Source organism: Alligator mississippiensis, unplaced genomic scaffold, assembly GCF_030867095.1.
Source record: "Alligator mississippiensis isolate rAllMis1 unplaced genomic scaffold, rAllMis1 scaffold_19, whole genome shotgun sequence".
In the NCBI taxonomy this organism is placed as follows: Eukaryota; Metazoa; Chordata; order Crocodylia; family Alligatoridae; genus Alligator; species Alligator mississippiensis.
This window is the reverse complement of record NW_026775265.1, coordinates 7,501-15,000: the sequence shown is the minus strand read 5'-3', so window position 1 is coordinate 15,000 and position 7,500 is coordinate 7,501.

The following is a 7,500-nucleotide window of genomic DNA, read 5'->3' as shown; positions in this document are numbered from 1 at the left end:
CCCTAGGAATACATGGGGTGGAGCTGGGGAGCGAAAAAACCCCTAGGAATACTTGGGGGGGAGCTGGGGAGCGAAAAAGCCCTTAGGAATACATGGGGGGGGAGCTGGGGAGCGGAAAAGCCCCTAGGAATACATGGGGGGGAGCTGGGGAGCGAAAAAGCCCCTAGGAATACTTGGGGTGGAGCTGGGGACCGAAAAAGCCCTTAGGAATACATGGGGTGGAGCTGGGGAGCGAAAAAGCCCCTAGGAATACTTGGGGTTGAGCTGGGGACTGAAAATCCCCATAGGAATAAATGGGGTTGACCTGGGGAGCGGAAAAGCCCCTAGGAATACTTGGGGTGGAGCTGGGGACCGAAAAAGCCCATAGGCATCCATGGGGTTGACCTGGGGAGCGAAAATCCCCATAGGCATCCATGGGGTTGACCTGGGGAGCGAAAATCCCCATAGGCATACGTGGGGTTGACCTGGTGCCCGCCCCCCCCACGGAAGTCCGTATGAGGTTTTTGAAACGGGCCTTGCCCGGGCCTTCGATCCAGGAGGGCGGACACTTTCGGCGGTTCGTCCCGGTGGCTGGGCCGGGTGCCGCATCTACAATATAGCCAAGAAACGTTCGCGGAGATTTTCGAGAACACGTTTTTAAGGACCCTCAATGCCCATGTTCGGTTCCAGAAAGCCGGTCAGAGGGATCTTCGGGGCAGAACCCTGCCGTGTTGAGGGGCCAAACCCGAGTTTGGAGCCAGGTCAACGGGGAAAACCGGAAAAGGGCCGGAGAAGGCGGTCAGGCCGGGCGAGAGTTCCAGGAGCTCGGCCACAATTCCGATTTCGTCCCGGTCAAGGGCTCCGTGGAAGGGCAGCCCGGGGGCGGGTCCAAGGGCCCCGGCAGGGACCCGGGCCTCCGGGGTCGGAGCCCAGGCACCCCGCCGAGGGGTGGTCGTCCCGGGCCAAGGCGGCGGGAGCCCGGGCAGGACTCCGCGGGGCAGGCCGGGCGGGAGTTCCAGGAGCCCGGCCGCGATTCCGACTTCTCCCCGGTGCCCTGCCCGGAGGCCGGGCAGGTCCGGGGGCCTTCGGCGCGGGCGGCGGGCTGCTCCCGCGGGGGAGACGAGCCGTGCTGGGCCCCGGGAGGGAGGCCCGGGGTCGACCTGGCGCCGGGGCTCCGGCCCTGGAAGTCCCGATGAGGTTTTTCAAACGGCCCGTGCCCGGGCCTTCGCTCCAGGAGGGCGGACACTTTCGGCGGTTGCCCCCGGTGGCTGGGCCGGGTGCCGCATCTACAATATTGCCAGGAAAGGTCCGCGGAGATTTTCGGGGACACGGTTTTCGGGACCCTAGTTGCCCATCTTGGGTTCCAGGAGGTCGGGCAGGGGTACCTCCGGGACCGGACCGTGCTGCAGGAGGGGCTCAACCCCGGGTTTGGCTCCATGTCGACTGGAGCTCCGGCCCAGGGGCGGGCCGGGCGAGAGTTCCAGGAGCCCGGCCGCGATTCCGGCTTCTCCCCGGTGCCCTGCCCGGAGGCCGGGCAGGTCCGGGGGCCTTCGGCGCGGGCGGCGGGCTGCTCCCGCGGGGGAGACGAGCCTCTCTGGGGCCCGGGAGGTTGGCCCTGGGTCGACCTGGCGCCGGGGCTCGGGCTCCGGAAGTCCGTATGAGGTTTTTCAAACGGGCCTTGCCCGGGCCTTCGCTCCAGGAGGGCGGACACTTTCGGCGGTTGCCCCCGGCGGCTGGGCCGGGTGCCGCATCTACAATATTGCCAGGAAAGGTTCGCGGAGATTTTCGAGGACACGGGTTTCGGGACCCTAGATGCCCATCTTGGGTTCCAGGAGCTCGGACGGAGGAACCTCCGGGGCCGGACCGTTCCGAAGGAGGGGGTCAAAACCGAGTTTGGCTCCATGTCGACTGGAGCTCCGGCCCCGGGGCGGGCCGGGCGGCCTGCCCGGCGAGAGTTCCAGGAGCCCGGCCGCGATTCCGGCTTCTCCCCGGTGCCCTGCCCGGAGGCCGGGCGGGCCCGGGGGCCTTCGGCGCGGGCGGCAGGCGGCTTCCGCGGCGGAGACGAGCCTCTCTGGGGCCCGGGAGGTGGGCCCTGGGTCGACCTGCCGCCGGGGCTCGGGCTCCGGAAGTCCGTATGAGGTTTTTCAAACGGGCCTTGCCCGGGTCTTCGCTCCAGGAGGGCGGACACTTTCGGCGGTTGCCCCCGGCGGCTGGGCCGGGTGCCGCATCTACAATATTGCCAGGAAAGGTTCGCGGAGATTTTCGAGGACACGGGTTTCGGGACCCTAGATGCCCATCTTGGGTTCCAGGAGGCCGGACGGAGGAACCTCCGGGGCCGGACCGTGCTGCAGGAGAGGTTCAACCCCGAGTTTGGCTCCATGTCGACTGGAGCTCCGGCCCGGGGGGCGGGCCGGGCGGCCTGGCCGGGCGAGAGTTCCAGGAGCCCGGCCGCGATTCCTACTTCTCCCCGGTGCCCTGCCCGGAGGCCGGGCGGGTCCGGGGGCCTTCGGCGCGGGCAGCGGGCTGCTCCCGCGGGGGAGACGAGCCGCCCTAACGCCCGGGAGGGAGGCCCGGGGTCGACCTGGCTCCCGAGCTCCGGCCCTGGAAGTCCGTATGAGGATTTTCAAACGGGCCGTGCCCGGGCCTTCGCTCCAGGAGGCCGGACACTTTCGGCGGTTGCTCCCGGCGGCTGGGCCGGGTGCCACATCTACAATATTGCCAGGAAAGGTCCGCGGAGATTTTCGGGGACACGGTTTTCGGGACCCTAGATGCCCATCTTGGGTTCCAGGAGGTCGGACGGAGGAACCTCCGGGGCCGGACCGTGCTGCAGGAGAGGTTCAACCGCGAGTTTGGCTCCATGTCGACTGGAGCTCCGGCCCAGGGGCGGGCCGAGCGGCTTGGCCGGGCGAGAGTTCCAGGAGCCCGGCCGCGATTCCTACTTCTCCCCGGTGCCCTGCCCGGAGGCCGGGCGGGTCCGGGGGCCTTCGGCGCGGGCAGCGGGCTGCTCCCGCGGGGGAGACGAGCCGTGCTGGGCCCCGGGAGGGAGGCCCGCGGTCGACCTGGCGCCGGGGCTCCGGCCCTGGAAGTCCGTATGAGGTTTTTCAAACGGGCCTTGCCCGGGCCTTCGCTCCAGGAGGGCGGACACTTTCGGCGGTTGCCCCCGGTGGCTGGGCCGGGTGCCGCATCTACAATATTGCCAGGAAAGGTTCGCGGAGATTTTCGGGGACACGGATTTCGGGACCCTAGATGCCCATCTTGGGTTCCAGGAGGTCGGACGGAGGAACCTCCGGGGCCGGACCGTGCTGCAGGAGGGGGTCAAAACCGAGTTTGGCTCCATGTCGACTGGAGCTCCGGCCCGGGGGGCGGGCCGGGCGGGCAGGCCGGGCGAGAGTTCCAGGAACCCGGCCGCGATTCCGGCTTCGACCCGGTCGACTGCACGGCGGGCGTGCAGGCCGGGGGGCGACTCGCAGGGGCCCTTCCAGGCTGCGGGGCCCAGCGGTTGGAGCCCGGCTACCCCGGCGAAGGGGCGGAAGAACCTGCACGGCGCGGCGGGAGAACCCGGCATGCTTCCGCGGGGCAGGCCGGGCAGGAGTTCCAGGAGCCCGGCCACGATTCCTACTTCTCCCCGGTGCCCTGCCCGGAGGCCGGGCGGGCCCGGGGGCCTTCGGCGCGGGCATCAGGCGGCTTCCGCGGCGGAGACGTGCCTCTCTGGGGCCCGGGAGGTTGGCCCTGGGTCGACCTGGCGCCCGGGCTCGCGCTCCGGAAGTCCGTATGAGGTTTTTCAAACGGGCCTTGCCCGGGCCTTCGCTCCAGGAGGGCGGACACTTTCGGCGGTTGCCCCCGGTGGCTGGGCCGGGTGCCGCATCTACAATATTGCCAGGAAAGGTTCGCGGAGATTTTCGGGGACACGGATTTCGGGACCCTAGATGCCCATCTTGGGTTCCAGGAGGTCGGACGGGCGAACCTGCGGGGCCGGACCGTGCTGCAGGAGGGGGTCAAAACCGAGTTTGGCTCCATGTCGACTGGCGCTCCGGCCCGGGGGGCGGGCCGGGCGGGCAGGCCGGGCGAGAGTTCCAGGAACCCGGCCGCGATTCCGGCTTCGACCCGGTCGACTGCACGGCGGGCGTGCAGGCCGGCGGCGACTCGCAGGGCCCCTTCCAGGCAGCGGGGCCCAGCGGTTGGAGCCCGGCTACCCCGGCGAGGGGCGGAAGAACCTGCACGGCGCGGCCGGAGAACCCGGCATGCTTCCGCGTGGCAGGCCGGGCAGGAGTTCCAGGAGCCCGTCCACGATTCCTACTTCTCCCCGGTGCCCTGCCCGGAGGCCGGGCGGGCCCGGGGGCCTTCGCCGCGGGCGGCGGGCGGCTTCCGCGGCGGAGACGAGCCTCTCTGGGGCCCGGGAGGTCGGCCCTGGGTCGACCTGGCGCCGGGGCTCGGGCTCCGGAAGTCCGTATGAGGTTTTTCAAACGGGCCTTGCCCGGGCCTTCGTTCCAGGAGGGCGGACACTTTCGGCGGTTGCCCCCGGCGGCTGGGCCGGGTGCCGCATCTACAATATTGCCAGGAAAGGTTCGCGGAGATTTTCGGGGACACGGATTTCGGGACCCTAGATGCCCATCTTGGGTTCCAGGAGGTCGGAGGGAGGAACCTCCGGGGCCGGACCGTGCTGCAGGAGGGGGTCAAAACCGAGTTTGGCTCCAAGTCGACTGGAGCTCCGGCCCGGGGGGCGGGCCGGGCGGGCAGGCCGGGCGAGAGTTCCAGGAACCCGGCCGCGATTCCGGCTTCGACCCGGTCGACTGCACGGCGGGCGTGCAGGCCGGGGGGCGACTCGCAGGGGCCCTTCCAGGCTGCGGGGCCCAGCGGTTGGAGCCCGGCTACCCCGGCGAGGGGCGGAAGAACCTGCACGGCGCGGCGGGAGAACCCGGCATGCTTCCGCGTGGCAGGCCGGGCAGGAGTTCCAGGAGCCCGGCCACGATTCCTACTTCTCCCCGGTGCCCTGCCCGGAGGCCGGGCGGGCCCGGGGGCCTTCGGCGCGGGCGGCGGGCGGCTTCCGCGGCGGAGACGAGCCTCTCTGGGGCCCGGGAGGTCGGCCCTGGGTCGACCTGGCGCCGGGGCTCGGGCTCCGGAAGTCCGTATGAGGTTTTTGAAACGGGCCTTGCCCGGGCCTTCGCTCCAGGAGGGCGGACACTTTCGGCGGTTGCCCCCGGTGGCTGGGCCGGGTGCCGCATCTACAATATTGCCAGGAAAGGTTCGCGGAGATTTTCGGGGACACGGATTTCGGGACCCTAGATGCCCATCTTGGGTTCCAGGAGGTCGGACGGAGGAACCTCCGGGGCCGGACCGTGCTGCAGGAGGGGGTCAAAACCGAGTTTGGCTCCATGTCGACTGGAGCCCCGGCCCGGGGGGCGGGCCGGGCGGGCAGGCCGGGCGAGAGTTCCAGGAACCCGGCCGCGATTCCGGCTTCGACCCGGTCGACTGCACGGCGGGCGTGCAGGCCGGGGGGCGACTCGCAGGGGCCCTTCCACGCTGCGGGGCCCAGCGGTTGGAGCCCGGCTACCCCGGCGAGGGGCGGAAGAACCTGCACGGCGCGGCGGGAGAACCCGGCATGCTTCCGCGGGGCAGGCCGGGCAGGAGTTCCAGGAGCCCGGCCACGATTCCTACTTCTCCCCGGTGCCCTGCCCGGAGGCCGGGCGGGCCCGGGGGCCTTCGGCGCGGGCGGCGGGCGGCTTCCGCGGCGGAGACGAGCCTCTCTGGGGCCCGGGAGGTCGGCCCTGGGTCGACCTGGCGCCGGGGCTCGGGCTCCGGAAGTCCGTATGAGGTTTTTGAAACGGGCCTTGCCCGGGCCTTCGCTCCAGGAGGGCGGACACTTTCGGCGGTTGCCCCCGGTGGCTGGGCCGGGTGCCGCATCTACAATATTGCCAGGAAAGGTTCGCGGAGATTTTCGGGGACACGGATTTCGGGACCCTGGATGCCCATCTTGGGTTCCAGGAGGTCGGACGGAGGAACCTCCGGGGCCGGACCGTGCTGCAGGAGGGGGTCAAAACCGAGTTTGGCTCCATGTCGACTGGCGCCCCGGCCCGGGGGGCGGGCCGGGCGGGCAGGCCGGGCGAGAGTTCCAGGAACCCGGCCGCGATTCCGGCTTCGACCCGGTCGACTGCACGGCGGGCGTGCAGGCCGGCGGCGACTCGCAGGGCCCCTTCCACGCTGCGGGGCCCAGCGGTTGGAGCCCGGCTACCCCGGCGAGGGGCGGAAGAACCTGCACGGCGCGGCGGGAGAACCCGGCATGCTTCCGCGGGGCAGGCCGGGCAGGAGTTCCAGGAGCCCGGCCACGATTCCTACTTCTCCCCGGTGCCCTGCCCGGAGGCCGGGCGGGCCCGGGGGCCTTCGCCGCGGGCGGCGGGCGGCTTCCGCGGCGGAGACGAGCCTCTCTGGGGCCCGGGAGGTCGGCCCTGGGTCGACCTGGCGCCGGGGCTCGCGCTCCGGAAGTCCGTATGAGGTTTTTGAAACGGGCCTTGCCCGGGCCTTCGCTCCAGGAGGGCGGACACTTTCGGCGGTTGCCCCCGGTGGCTGGGCCGGGTGCCGCATCTACAATATTGCCAGGAAAGGTTCGCGGAGATTTTCGGGGACACGGATTTCGGGACCCTAGATGCCCATCTTGGGTTCCAGGAGGTCGGACGGAGGAACCTCCGGGGCCGGACCGTGCTGCAGGAGGGGGTCAAAACCGAGTTTGGCTCCAAGTCGACTGGAGCCCCGGCCCGGGGGGCGGGCCGGGCGGGCAGGCCGGGCGAGAGTTCCAGGAACCCGGCCGCGATTCCGGCTTCGACCCGGTCGACTGCACGGCGGGCGTGCAGGCCGGGGGGCGACTCGCAGGGGCCCTTCCACGCTGCGGGGCCCAGCGGTTGGAGCCCGGCTACCCCGGCGAGGGGCGGAAGAACCTGCACGGCGCGGCGGGAGAACCCGGCATGCTTCCGCGGGGCAGGCCGGGCAGGAGTTCCAGGAGCCCGGCCACGATTCCTACTTCTCCCCGGTGCCCTGCGCGGAGGCCGGGCGGGCCCGGGGGCCTTCGGCGCGGGCATCAGGCGGCTTCCGCGGCGGAGACGTGCCTCTCTGGGGCCCGGGAGGTCGGCCCTGGGTCGACCTGGCGCCCGGGCTCGCGCTCCGGAAGTCCGTATGAGGTTTTTCAAACGGGCCTTGCCCGGGCCTTCGCTCCAGGAGGGCGGACACTTTCGGCGGTTGGCCCCGGTGGCTGGGCCGGGTGCCGCATCTACAATATTGCCAAGAAAGGTTCGCGGAGATTTTGGGGGACTCGGTTTTCAGGACCCTAAATGCCCATGTTCGGTTCCAGAAAGTCGGTCAGAGGAACCTCCGGGGCAAAAGAACCGTGCCGCGCTGCCTTGTCAACCGAGCGTGGAGGCAGCGTGCCCCGATCCGGCGGGCCTGGCCGTGCGAGAGTTCCAGGCTCTGGCCCGCGATTCCGGCTCCCGCCCCCCCCCCCGGTGATGGGCTCGGAGGTCGGGCAGGCAGCGG